Below are 15,873 nucleotides of genomic sequence, written 5' to 3'. Positions count from 1 at the left end.
GTCAGCAAACACCAAGGAGTCAGACAAAGGACAAGATCATGAAAACCAGACCCTTAGAGGCAGGACAGGGATCTGCCCATTAAAAAACCCCATGCAGAGCTTCCCAGGAGGTGAGGGGCAGCGCATGCTCAGCACAGTCACTAACTGATGATGGTGTTTACTTGACCAGCACAGAAAACACACCCAGGTGGAGACTGAAGATGGTGATCACTGTCACATGAAGAGGCATGCTGAGGAGGAGTGCAGTTGTCACGGACCCCTTCACCTGTGAAACTGGAGCATCCACCCATGCCATAGACCCCTTGACCTGTGCCATGGACCACTCCACCCGTGACGTGGACCCATCCACCTGTGTCATGGATCCTGAAGCTGTGCTGACATCAAGGTAGGTCTCTACCTTACATAAGAGTCATAACTCTTCCACTGGTGTCATGGACCCTCCACCTATGTCATGGACCTCTCTATCTGTGTCATAGATCCTCCACTAGTGTCACTGGATCCTCCAACTGGGTCATGGAGCCCACTATCTGTGTCATTGGACCCCTCCACCTGTGTCATGGACCCTTCCACCTGTGTCATGGACCAACCAGCTGTGTCATGAACCCCTTCACCTGTGTCATGGACCCCTCCACCTGTGTCACTGGACTCTCCAAATGTGCCATGAACCCCTCTACCTGTGTCATGAATCCCTTCATCTGTCATGGGCCCCTCCATTTGTGTCATGGACCACTCCATCTGGAACATGGACACCTCCACCTGTGTCAATGGACCCTCCAACTCTGTCATGGATCCCTGCACCTGTATCATGAATCCCTCCACCTGTGTTGTGGACCCCTCCACCTGTGTCACGGACCCCTCCACCAACATAATGGACCACTCCATTTGTGACATGGACCTCTTCTCCCGTGTCATGGACCCCTCCATCAGTATCATGGATCCTCTACACATGTCATGGAACCATCTACCCATATCATGGACCCATCCACCCGTGTCATCCCCCCCTTCACCCCTGTCATGAACCCCTCCACTGGTGTCACTAGACCCTCCAACTATGACATGGACCCCTCCACCTGTGTCATGGACCCTCCACCTGTATTTTGGACCACTCCACTTGCGACATGGACACTTCCTCCTGTGTCACTGGACCCATCCAACTGTGTCACTGGACCTTCTACCCATGCCATGGATCCTCCACCCATGTCTGAACATGTCCATCAGTGTCATGAACCCATCCACCTGTGTCATGAACCCCTCCACCCTTGTCTTATACCCATCTACCTGTCATGGACCCTCTACTAATGTCATGGACCCATCCATCCATGTCATTGCCCCCTCCATCTGTATCATGGACCACTCCACTTGTAACATGGACCCCTCCACTCATGTCATGGACCCTCCACCTGTGTCATGGATACCTCAACCTCTGTCAGGGAATCTCCACCTCTGTCAGGGAACTCTCCAGTCATGTCCTGAACCTCTGCACCCATGTCGTAGACACTTCCACCTGTATCTTGGACCCATCCACCTAAGTCATGGACCCTTCCACCTGTGTTACAGGATCCTCCACATGTGTATGGACCCCTCCACCCCTGTCATGGAAGCTTCTAGCCATGTAATAGACCCCTGCACATGTATCATGGACCCTTCCACCTTTGTCACGGACCCCTCCACCTGTGTCATGGACCTCTCCACCTGTGTCATGGACCCTCCACCTGTGTCACTGGATCTTCTACCCATACCATGGACCTGTCACATATGTCTGGACACCTCCATTCATGTCATGGACCCCCATACCTGTGTCATAGACCCCTCCACCTGTGTCATGGACCCTCAGTCTCATGGATCCATCCACCTGTGTCATTGACCCCCCCACCTGTGTCATGGACCCTCCAAACCATGATATAGACCCCTCCACATGCATCATGGACCCCCTACCTGTGTCATGAACCCCTCCACCTGTGTAACTGTACACTCCAAGTGTGTCATGGACCCTCCATCTGTATCACAGACATTCCACCTGGGTCTGGACACCTCCACCCATGTCATGGACCACTCCATCCATATCATGAAACCCTCCACCCCTGTCATGTACCCCTCCACCTGTGTCATGGACAGTTCCACCTGAATCATGGACCACTCCACCTGTGAAATGTACCTCTCCTCCCATGTCATGGACCCCTCTACCTGAGGCATGGAGCACTCCACCTGTGTCATGGACCCCTTCACCTGTGTCAATGGACCCTCCAACTATGTCATGGACTCCACCACCTTTGTCATGAATCCCTCTACCTGTCTCATGGACTCCTCCACGTGTGTCATGGACCCTCCACCTATATCTTGGCCCCCTCCACTTGTGACATGGACCCCTCCACCTGTGCCAGGGACCCTTCCACCCATGCCATGGACACTTCCCCCCAAGTCATGGTTCCTCCATCTATGTCATGGACCATCCTCCTATGTCACAAACCCTCCCCCTGGGATATGGACCCCTTCATCTGTGTCACTGGACCCTTTAACCCAGTCAAGGACCCCATCGCTAGGGTCATGGACACCATCATCAGTGTCATGGACCCTTCCACCCATGTCATGAACCCCTCCAACTGTGTCACTGGAACCTCCTACTGTCATGGACCCCCTCCACCTATATCATGGATCCTCCACCTGTGTTATGGACCCCACAACCTGTGTCATGTACCTTCCACCCATGTCACAGACCCCTCCAATTGTGTCATTGATCCCTCCACCTGTGTCATGGACCCCTCCACCTTTGTCATGAACCCCTCCACCTTTGTCATGAATCCCTCCACCCTTGTCATGGACCACTCCACTTGTGTCATGGACCTCCACCTGTATCATGGTCCACTTCACCTGGGACATGGACAGCTCCTCCTGTGTCACTGGATCCTCCAACTGTGTCATGGACCCTTCACCTGTGTCAGGGACCCCTCCATCTGTGTCACGGACCCTCCACTTGTGTCTGGACGCCTCCACTAATGTCATGGTTCCTTTTACCCGTGTCATGGATAACTCCACCCATGTCTTGTACCCCTCTACTCGTGTCATACACCAGTCCATCTGTGTCACTGGACCCTCCACCCGTGTCTGGATACCTTCACCCATGTCATGGACCCCTCCTCCCATGTCATGGGTTCCCTCCACCTGTCAATGGACCACTCCACTAGTGTCACGGACCCCTCCACCTGTGTAATGGACTCATTAACCCCTGTCATGGACCCCTTCACCTGTGTAATGGAACCCTCCACCCCTGTCATGGGTCACTCCACTGTATCACAGACCCCTCTACCTGTGTCATGAACCCCTCCACCCATGTCATGGAACACTCCAGTCATATCATAGACCCCTGCACGCCAGTCATATCATGAACCCTTCCACCTTTGTCATGGTTCCCTCCACCTGTGTCATGGATTCTTCCACCCTTGTCATGAAACCCTCCACCTGTCTCATGAACACTTCCACCCATGTCATGGACCTGTCCACCTGTGCCACTGAACCTTCTGTCCATGTTATAAACCCTGCACCCTTGTCTGGACATCTCCAGCACTGTCATGGACCCCTCCACCTGTGTCATAAACACACCACCTTTGTCATAGAACCATTCACCCATGTCATGGTCCCTTCCTGCCATATCATGGACCCATCCACCCATGACATGGACTACTCCACTTGTGATATGAATCCCTCCAACCAAGTCATGAACCCCTACACCTGGGTCATGGACCACTCCACCTGTGCCACTGGACCCTCCACCTGTATCATGGACCACTCCATTTGTAACATGGACCCCTCCGCACAGGTCATGGACACTTTCGTCCATGTCATGGACCCTCCTCCTGTGTTATGGACCACTCTACCTATGTCATGAACCCCTCCACCCATGTCATGGATGCCTCCACCTGTGTCATGGACTCATTCATCCATGTGATTGCCCCCTCCACCTGTGTCATGGACCCCTTCACCTATATCATAAATCGCTCCACCCTGTCATGGATCCCTCCACCTGTGTCATGGAACCTCCACCAGTATCATTGACCACTCCATGTGACATGGACCACTTTACCATGTTATGGACCACTCCAGCCCTGTCATGGACCCTGTACCTGAGCAATTGACACCTCCACCTGTGTCATGGACCACTCCACTGTGACATGGACCCTTCCACCTGTGTCATGGACTCCTTCACTTGACTTATGGACACTTTTACCCATGTCATGGACCAACCAGGTGTGTCATGGACCCTCATCCTGTGTCATGTCCATGACATGTGACCTCTACCTGTGTCATCAATCCCTTCACCTGTGTCAGAGACTCTCTACCTCTGTCAGGATATTCTCCAGCCATGTCCAGGACATCTGCACCCATGTCATGGACCCTTCCACCTGTGTCATGGACTCATGCACCTATGTCACAAACCCACCTTTGTCATGTACCCTCCACCCATGTTATGGACCCCTCCACTTGTGTCATAGACCCCCCCACCTGTGTCATGGACCCCTCCACCTGTGTCACTGTACACTCCAGGTGTGTCAAGGACCCCTTCACCTGTGTCATGGACCCTCCACCTGTATCATGGACATTCCACACGTCTGGACACCTCCACCCATTTCACGGACCCATCCACCCATGTCATGGACTACACCAACCATGTCATGGACCCTACCACTTGTGTTTGGATCCCACCACCCCTGTCATAGAACCCTGCAACCATGTCATAGATCCCCGCACATGTGTCAGGGACCCATCCAACTTTGTATTGGACCCCTAATCTGTCATGACAGATTTCCTCCACCTTGGTCATGGACCCTTCTACCTGTGTCATGGACCCCTCCACCTGTGTCATAAACACTCCACCTGTGTCATGGACCATTCCACCTGTGTTAGGGAACCATCCACCTGTTTCATGGACCCTTCCTGCCATGTCATGGACCCATCCCCTGTTACATGGACTCCTCCACTTGTGGCATGAATCCCTCTACCGTGTCATGGACCCCTCCACCTCTGTCATGAACACTCCAACTGTGTCATGGACCACTCCACTTGGGACATGGACAATTCCCCCTATGTCACTGGACCCTCCAACTCTGTCATGGACCCCTTCACCTGTGTCATAAATCCCTCCACCTGTGTCATTGCCCCTCCACCTGTGTCATGGACCCCTCCACCTGTGTCATGGACCACTCCATGTGGACCCCTCCACCCATGTCATGGACCCTTCAATTCATGTCCTAGACCCCTCCACCTGTGTCATGAACCCTTCCATCTGTGTCATGTAACTTCCACTTGTGTCATGGACCCCTCCAATGTGTTATGGAGCCCTGCATGTAACCCTGACCTTAATCCTAACCCTAACCCAGCTGTGTCATGGACCCTTCTACCTGTGTCATGAACCCTCCACCTGTATCACTAGACCTCCCAATTGTGTGATGGACCACATCACCTTTGTCATGGATCCTTCTACCATTGTCATGGTCCCCATCTTGTCATGAACCCCTCCACCTGTGTCACTGGACCCTCCACTTGTGTCGTGAACCCCTCTGTCTGTGTCATGACCTGTCCATCTGTGTCATGGACCCCTCTACCTGTGTCACTGGACCCTTTACCTGTGTCATGGACCCTACCACCAGGGTCAAGAATCACTCCATCACTGTCATGGACACATCCACCCATGACATGAACCCCTCCATTTGTGTTGTGCCCACTCTACCAGTGTCATGGACCCTGCATCCATGTCTGGACACCTCCACACATGCCATTGACGCATCCACATGTGTCATGGACCTTTCCACCCAGGTCATAGACTTCTACACCTGTTCAATGGACCCCTCCACTTGTGTCATGGACCCTCCACCTGTGTCACTTGATCTGCTACTCATGTCATGGACCCCTACACACTTTTCATGGACCCCTCCACCTATGTCATGAGCAGTCCACCTGAGTCATGGATCCATCCTGTGTCCCTAGACCTTCTACCCATGTCATGGTCACTCCACCCATGTCTAGACACCTCCACTCATGTCATGGACTCCTTGACCTGTGTCATGAACCCCTCCACCCATATCATGGTACCCTCTACCCATGTGATGGAATTGTCCACCAGTGTCATGAATCCAGCACCCATTTCATGAACCTGCCCCCCCTGTCATGGACTATTCCATCCATGTCATGAACCCCTTTACCTGTGACATACACCCATTCACCTGTGTCCCTGGACCATGCTCCTGTGTCTTGTAAACTTCACCCATTTCTGGACACCTCCACCATTATGGACCTCTCCACCTGTGTCATGGACCTCTCCATCCTTGTCACTGGACCCCCCTAATTGTTTCATGGACCCCACCATGTTTGTCATGGACCCCTCTTTCTGATCATGGATCCTTTCACCCATGTCATGGTCCCTTCCACCCATGTCATGGAACCTCCACCTGTGTCACTGGACACTCTACCTGTGTCAAGTACCCCTCTACCTGTGTCACTGTGTCTAGCCATGTCATGGACCCCTCCACACATGTCATGATTCCCTACATTTGTGTCATGGACACTACAGCTTTGTCATGGACCCCTCCACCCAGGATATGGACCCCTCCACCTGTGTCACAGATACCTCAACCTGTGTTATGGCTCCTCCACCCAGGTCAGGGTCCCTTCCATCTGTGTCATGGACCATCCACCTATATCATGGACCACTCCACTTGTGACACTGACCCCTCCACCTGTGTCATGGATCTCTCCACCTGAGTCATGAACCCTCCACCCATGTCTGGACACCTCCACCTTTGTCATGGAGCCCTCCACCTGTCACTGGACCATTCGCCTATGTCATGCACCCCTCCACCTATGTCAAGGAACCCTCCACCTGTATCATGGACCCCTCACCCTGTGTCATGGACACTCCATGTGTGTCATGGACCCTCCACCTGGTCACTGAATACCTCCACCTGTGTCATGGACCCCTCCACCTTTGTCATGTACTCTCCACCTATGCCATGGACCCCCTCACCTGTGTCATAAACCCTGCACCTATGTCCATGACACTGCACCTGTGTCATGAACCCCTCCCTCTGTGTCATGGACCTCTATACCCATGTCATGGACCCCTCTACTTGTATCACTGTACCCCTTCACCCATGTCATGGACCCCTATACCCATGTCATGAAAACCTCCACCAGTGTCATGGACCCCCTCCATCAGTGTAAGGGACACTACTGCCTGTGTCATGAATCCTCCACCTGTGTCATGGACACTCCATCTGCATCATGGACCCTTCCACCCTTGTCATGAACCCCTCCACCTGTGTCATGGGCACTTCACCTTTGTCATAGGCCTATCCACCTGTGTCACTGGACCCTCCACCCATGTCACTGACCCGTCCCCCCATATCATCGACCATACCACATGTGTCGTCAACCCCTCCACATGTCTTGTGGTCACCTCCACCCACGTTATGGACCTGCTCACCTGTGTCACTGGTATTCTACTTGTGTCATGGACCCTCCACCCTTGTCATGGACACTTCACCTGTGTCATGGACCCCTTAACGTGTGTAATGGAACCCACTACTTGTTCAAGGATGCCGGCACCATCCCCCCCATCATCACCCATGTCATAGACCGATTACACCTGTGTCATGGACCCTCCGCCCATGTCATGGACCCTTCCACTTGTGTAATGGACCTGTCCACGCATGTCATGGACCCATCAACCCTTGTAATTGACCCCTCCACCTGTGTCATGGACCCTCCAAACTTGTCATGAAACCCTTTACCTATGTCATGGATCCCTCCTTTTATTCATGGATCCCTCTACCTCTGTCACTGGACCCTCCAACTGTGCCACGGTCCCTCTATCCCTGTCCTGCATGCCCCCACCTGTGTCATGCACCACTCCACCTGTGTCCTGGCCCATTCCACTCATGTCATGGACACCTCCACTTGTGTCATGGACCCTCCACCTGTGTCTGGACACTTCCACCTGTGTCATGGAACACTCTGCCCGTTCATGGACACCTCCACTTGTGTCATTGACCTGGGTGTTGGGATCCATGTCACTGGACCTTTTACCCCTGTCATAGACCCTTCACCCTTGCCTGGACACCTCCACCTGTGTCAAGGACCCTCTGCTTGTGTCTGGACACCTCCACCTTTGTCATGGTTCCCTCCACCTGTGTCATGGACACTCCACATGTGTCATGAATCCCTCCACCTGTCATGGAACCCTAACCTGTGTCACTGGATCATCTACCTGTGTCATTGACCTCTCTACCTGTATCATGACACCTTCCACCTGTTTCATGGAAACCTCCACCTATGTCACCAGACCTTCCACCTGTGTCATGGACCACTCCATTCTTGTCATGGACCCCTCCAACTGTGTCATGGACCCTCCAACCATGTCATGTACCCCTCCACCTATGTCATGAACCTCTCCACCTGTGTCATGGTCCCCACCATCCATGCCATGAACTCCTCTACCCATATCATTGGACCTTCCAATTGCCTCAAGGACCCCTCCCCCATGTCATGGAACCCTCCACCAGTGTCAATGTCCCTTTCAACTGTGTCATGGCCTCTCATCCTGTGTCATGGAACCCTCCATCCATGTTATGGACTCATCTACCTGTCATAGACCCATCCACCTGTGTCACTGAAACTTCAAACTGTGTCATAGAATTTCCACCTGTGTCTGGACACCTACACCAATGTCATGGATCCCAACACCCATGTCATGGACACCTCCACCTGTGTCATAAGACAATACACCTGTGATTTGGACCCCTCCACCTGTATCATGGAACCCTCCACCCATCTCATGGACACATCTACTTGTGTCATGTACCCATCCATCTGTTTCACTGAAACTTCTACCCTGTTATGGACCCTCCACCAGTGTCTGGACACCTCCACTACTGTCACTGACCCCTCCACCTGTGTTGTGGACACTCCAACGGTGTCATGGACCCCTTCACCCATATCAGGGACCCATTCACCTGTCACTGGGCCTTCCTCCTGTATCATGGACCCTCTACCTGTGTCAATTGACTTTTCCACCAGTGTTATGGACCACTCCACCTGTGTCATGAACCCTCAACCTGTTTTCTGTGTTATGAATGCCTTCACCTATGTTATGGAAGTTTCACATTTGTCTGGACTCTCCACGTGTGGCATGGACCTCTCCATGCATGTCACCGAACCTCTACTTTCTCATGAACTGGTTCACCTGTATCATGGACCCATTCACATGTGTCATAGAACCCTCCACCTATGCCTTGGATCCTACACCTGTGTCATGGACTCTCCACCTGTGTTACAGACCTCTCCACCCATGTCATGGAAACTCCACCCTTGTCATGGACCTCTTCATCTGTGTCATTAACCCTCAACCTGTGTCATGGACCCATCCACATGTGACATGGATCCCTCCACCTGTCATGGATACTTCACTGGTATCATGGACCCCTCTACCCATGTCACAGACCCTCCACGTCTGTCAATAGACTCCTCCTCCTGTGTCATGGACCTCTCCACCTGTGTCATGCTTTACCCACTTGTGTCATGGAACCTCCACATGTGTCATGGACCTTCCACCCATGTCATTCATGCCTCCTCCTGTGTCATGGACCCCACAACCCATGTCATGGACCTTCCATCTCTGTCACTCCCCTTATCCAGTGTCATGGACTGCTACACCTGTATCACAGACCCCTCTGTGTCACTGAACTCCTACACCTGTGTCATGGACCCTTTGACCTGTGTCATGGACTCTACACCTGTGTCCCAGACCCCTCCACCCATGTCATGGACACTCCACCCATGTCATAGACCCCTTCACTTGTGTCATGAACCCACCACCTTTGTCAAGGATCTCCACCTGTGTCATGGACACATCCATGTGTCATGGACCCCTCCATCTAGGTCATGAACCCTTCACCTGTTTCATGAATTCCTCCACTCATATCATGGACCCCTCCACCCAGTCATGGATGCCTTCATCCATGTCATGGACCCCTCTACCCATGCCATGGACCTTTCAATTTGTGTCATGGACCCCTCAACCTGTGGCATTAACCCATTCACTTCTCTCATGGACCCTTCCACTTGTGTCATGAGCCCTAAACCTGTGTCATGGACCCCTCCACCCATGAAATGAACCCCTCCACATGCATCATGGACTCCTCCACCCATGTCATGTACCCTCCACCTGAGTCATGGACCCTCCGCTTGTGTCAGGGACCCCTCCATCTGTGTCATGCACCACCCTCTTATGTCATTAACCTCCACTCATGTTATGGACCCTCCACCCATGTCATTCATGCCTCCACCTGTGTCATGGACCCTGCCACCCATGTCATGGACCCTCTACCTGTTTCACTGGACTCCTTTACCTGTGTCTTGGACCCCTCCACCCATGTCATGGACCCTCCACCCATGTCATGGACTCCTCCACCAGTATCGTAAACCCCTCAACCTGTGTCTAGACCTATTGACCTATGTCATGGACACTCGACCTGTGTCAAGGACACATTCCCCCCATGTTGTTGACACTCCACCTGTGTCATGGACTGCTCCCCCTGTGTCATAGACTCATCCACCTGTGTAATGGACCCCTCCACCCATGTCATGAACCCTCTACCTGTTTCATGGGCCCTCTACCCATTTCATGGACACTTCCACCTATCTCTTGTACCCCTCCAGGCATTTTGTACCCATCACCCATGTCATGGTCTCTCCACTATGTCATGGACTGCTCCATCCAAGTCATGGAACACTCCACCCTTGTAATAGACCCTCCATCTGAGTCATGGAATCTCCAACTGTGTAATGAATGCCTCCACCCATGTAATGGACACCTCCACCTTTTTTATGGACCCCTCCACTTATGTTATGGACCCCTCCACCTGTGTCACTGGACCATACACCTGTGTAATAGACCCTCCAACTGTGTCATGAACCCCTCCACCTATTTCATGGAACACTCCACCTGTGTCATGGGCCCTTCCACCCATGTCATGGACCCCTCTGCCTGTACTGACATCGAGGTGAAGGTCCTGCCTGTCATGGGTGTCATGGACACCTCCACCTGTATAACTGGACACCTCCACCTGTGCCATTGACCCCTCTAGCCACATCATGGATGCCTCCAATTGTGTCATGCATCTGGCAACTGTCATGAACCCCACAACCTGTGTCATGAACTCTTCCATCTGTTTCATAAACCCCTCCACCTGCGTATGAATGCCTCTGCCTGTGTCAATGGTCCCTTCGCCCGTGTCATGGACCACTCAACCTTTGTCATGGACCCCTCCACCTTTATCATGGACCCTATTCATCTATGTCACTGGACCCTCCACTTGTGTCATGTACCCCTCCACCCTTGTCACTTGACCCTTCCACCCATGTCATAGACCCATCCCCCTGTGTCTTGGACCACTCCAGCCAAGTATGGACCTTCCATGTCTGTCACTAGACCCTCCACCTGTGTCATGGGCCTTTCTACTCATGAAATGGACCTCTCCATCTGTGTCATGGACCCTTCACCTATGTCTTTGACCCATCCACCGGTCATGAACACTTCCACTCGTGTCATGAACTCTCAACCCATGTCCCAGGCCCATCCACCTTCATCATGGACTCTTAACCCATTTCATGTACCCTTGACCCATGTCATGGGTCCCTCCACCTATGTCTCATACCCCTTCATCTGTGTCATGGACCGCTCCACCTGTGTCACAGACCCCTCCACATGTATCATGGACCCCTCAACCTGAGTCATGGACCCTCCACCTGTATCATGTACACAGCTACCTGTGTCATGGATCCCTCCCCATTTTATGGACCCCTTCAACTGTTTCGTGACCCCTCGACTTGTGTCATGGACCCCTCAACCGGAGTCATTGAATGTTCCACCTGTGTCCTGGACCCTTCCACCAGTGTCATGGATCCACCACCTGTGTCACTGGACACAGTTGGATCCTCCAACTGTGTCATGGACTACCCCACCTGTGTCATGAATTCCTCCACCCTTGTCATGGACCCCTCCACCTGAGTCATGAACCCTCCACCTGTATCATTTTCCACTCCATTTGGAACATGGACCCCTCCACCTGTGTCATGCAGCCCTTCACTCTTGTCATGGATCCTCCACTCATGTCATGGACCCTCCACATGTGTCACTGGACCCCTCCATCAGTGTCATTGACCCCTCCACCTGTGTCATGGATTCTTCCACCTGTGTCAGGGACTCTCCACCTCTGTCAGGGAATTTTCCAGTTGTATCCATGACCTCTGCACTCATGACATGGACCCTTCCACCAGTGTCATGGATCCACCACCTGTGTCATGGACACCTCTACCCATGTCAGTGACCCCTCCACCTGTATCACTGGACCCATCCACCTGTGTCTACTCCACCTGTGTCATGAATTCTTCCACCCATGTTATAGACCCCTCCACCTGTGTTGGGGAACCTCCACCCATGTCATGGACCCCTCCACCTATGTCGTGGACAACCTCCACCTGTGTCATGAAACCTTCAGCCTGTGACATGGATCTTTTGATCTGTGTCATATACCTTCCAACTATGTCATTGACACCTCCACACGTCTAATGGACACCTCTACCTGTGTCACGGACCCCCCACCTCTGTCATGGACCCTCCACATGTGTCATGAACCCCTCAACTGTGTCATGGATGCTCCTTCCCATGTCATTCATCCATTCACCAATGTCATGATCCCCTCCATCTGTGTCATGAACCCATCTACAAATGTCATCGACACTTCCAACTGTGTTATGGATCACTCCACCTGTGTCATAAACCACACCACCCATACCATAGAACCCTCTACTTAGGTCGTGGACTCCTTCACCTGTGTCTTTGAAACCTTGACCTATGTCATGGACCCTTAACCCACATCATGGACACTCCACCTATCATGGACCCTCCAACCATGTCACAGACCCATTCACCCATGTCATGGACTCCTCCATGAGCATCATGGACAACATCCACCTGTGTCATGGATCCCTCCACAGTGTCATGGACCCCTGTACCTGTGTCATGGACTCCAGTATCTGTGTCATAAACCTCTCCACCTATGTCATGGACCCTTCCACCTGTGTCATGGACCCCTCAACCTATGTTTTGGACCCTCCTCCTGTGTCATGGTTCCTCCAGCTGTGTCATTGTTCCTCTACCTTGTGACATGGACCCCTTTACCCATGTCATTTACTCCTCCACCTGTGTCTTTAATCCTTCTACCTGTGTCACTGGACTCCTCCACCTGTGTCATGGATCCTCCACCTGTGTCATGGACACTTTCTCATGCGTCATGCACTCTCCACCTGTGTCATAAACCATTCTATCCATGTCATAAACCCCTCCATGAGTGTCATGGACCCCTCACCTGTGTCATTGACCCTCCACTTGTGTCATGGACCCATTCAAGTGTGTCATGAACCCTCCACTTGTTCATTGACCCCTCGACCTGTCTCATGAACCCTTCCACCTGTGTCATGGACCCTCCACCTTGTCATGGACACCTTCACCCTTGCCATGGACACCTCCTCCCATGTTATGGACCCCCACTGTTGTCATGGACCTCTTCACCAGTGTCATGGATCCCTCAACCTCTGTCATGTACCCCTCCACTTGTGTCATGGACAATGCCATCTGTGCCATGGAACACTTCACCTATTTAATGGAAGCCTCAAACTGTGTCATTGACCTTCCAGCTGTTATGGAACCTCCACCTGTGTATGGACTTCTCCATTTGTGTCATTGACACCTCCATTTGTGTTGTCAACACCTCCACATGTTTTATGTTCCCCTCCACCCAAGTCTTAGACTCTCCACCTTTGTCATAGACCCTACATCCATGTCATGGACCCCTCCACCCATATCATGCACCCATCCATCAGTGTCATGGACCCCTCTACCCATGCAAAGATTCCTCCACCTGTGTCAGGGACCCCTCCATCCCTGTCATGGACCCATACACCCATGTCAAAGACCCTATACCCATGTCATGGACCCCTCCACCTGTGTCATGGACCATACTCATGTGTTATAGACTCTCCAACAGTGTCATGCACCCCTCCACTTGTGTCATGGACTTTCCACCAGTGCCATAGACACGTCCACCTGTGTCATGGGCCCCACAACTGTGTCATGGACACTTCAGCCATATCCTGAACCCCTCCACATGTGTCATGGACCCTCGATCTGTGTCATTGATCCCATCATTTGTGTCATGGACCCCTCAACCTTTGTCACCAACCGCTCCATCTGTGTCATGGACCCTTCTACCCGTGTTACAGACCACTCCACTTGTGTCATGGACCCCTCCACCTAGGTTATGGTTCCCTTCACCTGTTTCATGAAATCCTCAAACTGTTATTGACCCTCCACCCATATCATGGACACCATCACCTGTGTCATTGATCTCTTTACCCATGTCATGGACCCCTCATCTCTGGCATGGTCCACGCCACCTGTGCCATGAATCCTTCCACCTAGGTCATGGACCCCTTCACTTGTGTCATGGAATCCTCAACCTGTGTTTTGGACCCTCCACCCATATCAAGGACATCTCCATCTCTGTCATGGACCCCTCCACCTGTGTCATGGACCCTCAAACTGTGTCATGAACCCCTCCACCCTGTCATGGACCCTGCTACTTATGTCAAGAATCCCTCTACCTGTGTCATTGACCCTTCCATCTGTGTCATGACCCCTCACCCATTTCATGACCCTCCACTTGTGTCATGGACCCCTCCAACTGTGTCATGGACTCTCTGCTCATGTCATGGACCCCTCCACTTGTTTCACGGACTCTTCAATGTATGTCATGGGCCCTACCACTGTGCTATTGCATTGCACCTCTACCTGTGTCATGGACCCATCCACCCATGTCATGGACTTTCCAGGTGTGACATGGACCCTTCCACCTGTGTCATGGACCCTCCACCTGTGTCATGGACACCTTCATTTGTGTCATGGACCCCTCAACCCATGTCAAGAACCCTTGCACCTGTGTAATGGACCCCTTCACCCATGTCATGGACCCATCCACCTGTGTCATGAACACCTCTACCTGTGTCAGGCCCCTCCACCTGTGTCATGGACCCTTCCACCAGTGTTGTAGACCCTCTGCCTGTGTCATGGACCCTTCCAAATGTATGAAGGACCACTCCACTCGTGTTGTGCACCTGTCCACCAGTGTTATGGACCCCTCCATTTGTGTCAAGGACCCATCTACCATGTCATGGACCACTCAGCCTGTGTCATGGATCCCTCCACACTGTCATGGACCCCACCACCCATGTCCAGGATGCCTCCACCTGTGTCCTTGATCCCTCCACCTGTGTTATTAACCCTCACCCGTTTCATGACTCTCTAGCCATGTTGGACTCTTCCACCTGTGTCATGGATTTCTTCACTTGTGTCATGGACCCTCTCCTTGGGCCATTGCACCTCCATCTGTGTCATGGATCACTCCACCTGTCTCATGGACCTCTCCACAGGGGTCAGGGACCCCTCCACCCATATCATGGACCCTTTCACCTGTGTCATGGACATCTCCACCTGTGTCATGGACACCTCCTTCCATGTCATATACCCTCCACCTGTGTCTTGAACCCCTATTCATGTGTCATCAACTCTCTTTGTCAGGGACCCCACTGCTTAGGTCATGAACTCTTCCACCCTTGTCATGGGCATGTCCACCTGTGTCACAGACCCCCCATGTGTGTCACAGACCTTCCACCTGTGTCAAATCACCCCCTCCACCTTATGTGATGGACACCTCCAACTGTGTTATGGACCCATCAACCCATGTCATGGAACCCTCCTCCTGTAGC

The 15,873-nt window shown here is 52.4% G+C and overlaps 1 pseudogene; it reads left to right on the top strand.

Annotated features, from left to right (window-relative positions):
* Nucleotides 1–227: 227 nt before the first annotated feature.
* The window catches only part of LOC124961206 (cancer-related nucleoside-triphosphatase homolog), a 63,509-nt pseudogene continuing 47,863 nt past the window's right edge, over nucleotides 228–15,873 (top strand).

The sequence above is a fragment of the Sciurus carolinensis genome, chromosome 12 (assembly GCF_902686445.1).
Source record: "Sciurus carolinensis chromosome 12, mSciCar1.2, whole genome shotgun sequence".
Lineage (NCBI taxonomy): Eukaryota > Metazoa > Chordata > Mammalia > Rodentia > Sciuridae > Sciurus > Sciurus carolinensis.
Note: the sequence above shows the minus strand (reverse complement) of the source record. Positions and strands in the feature narration are given on the sequence as shown.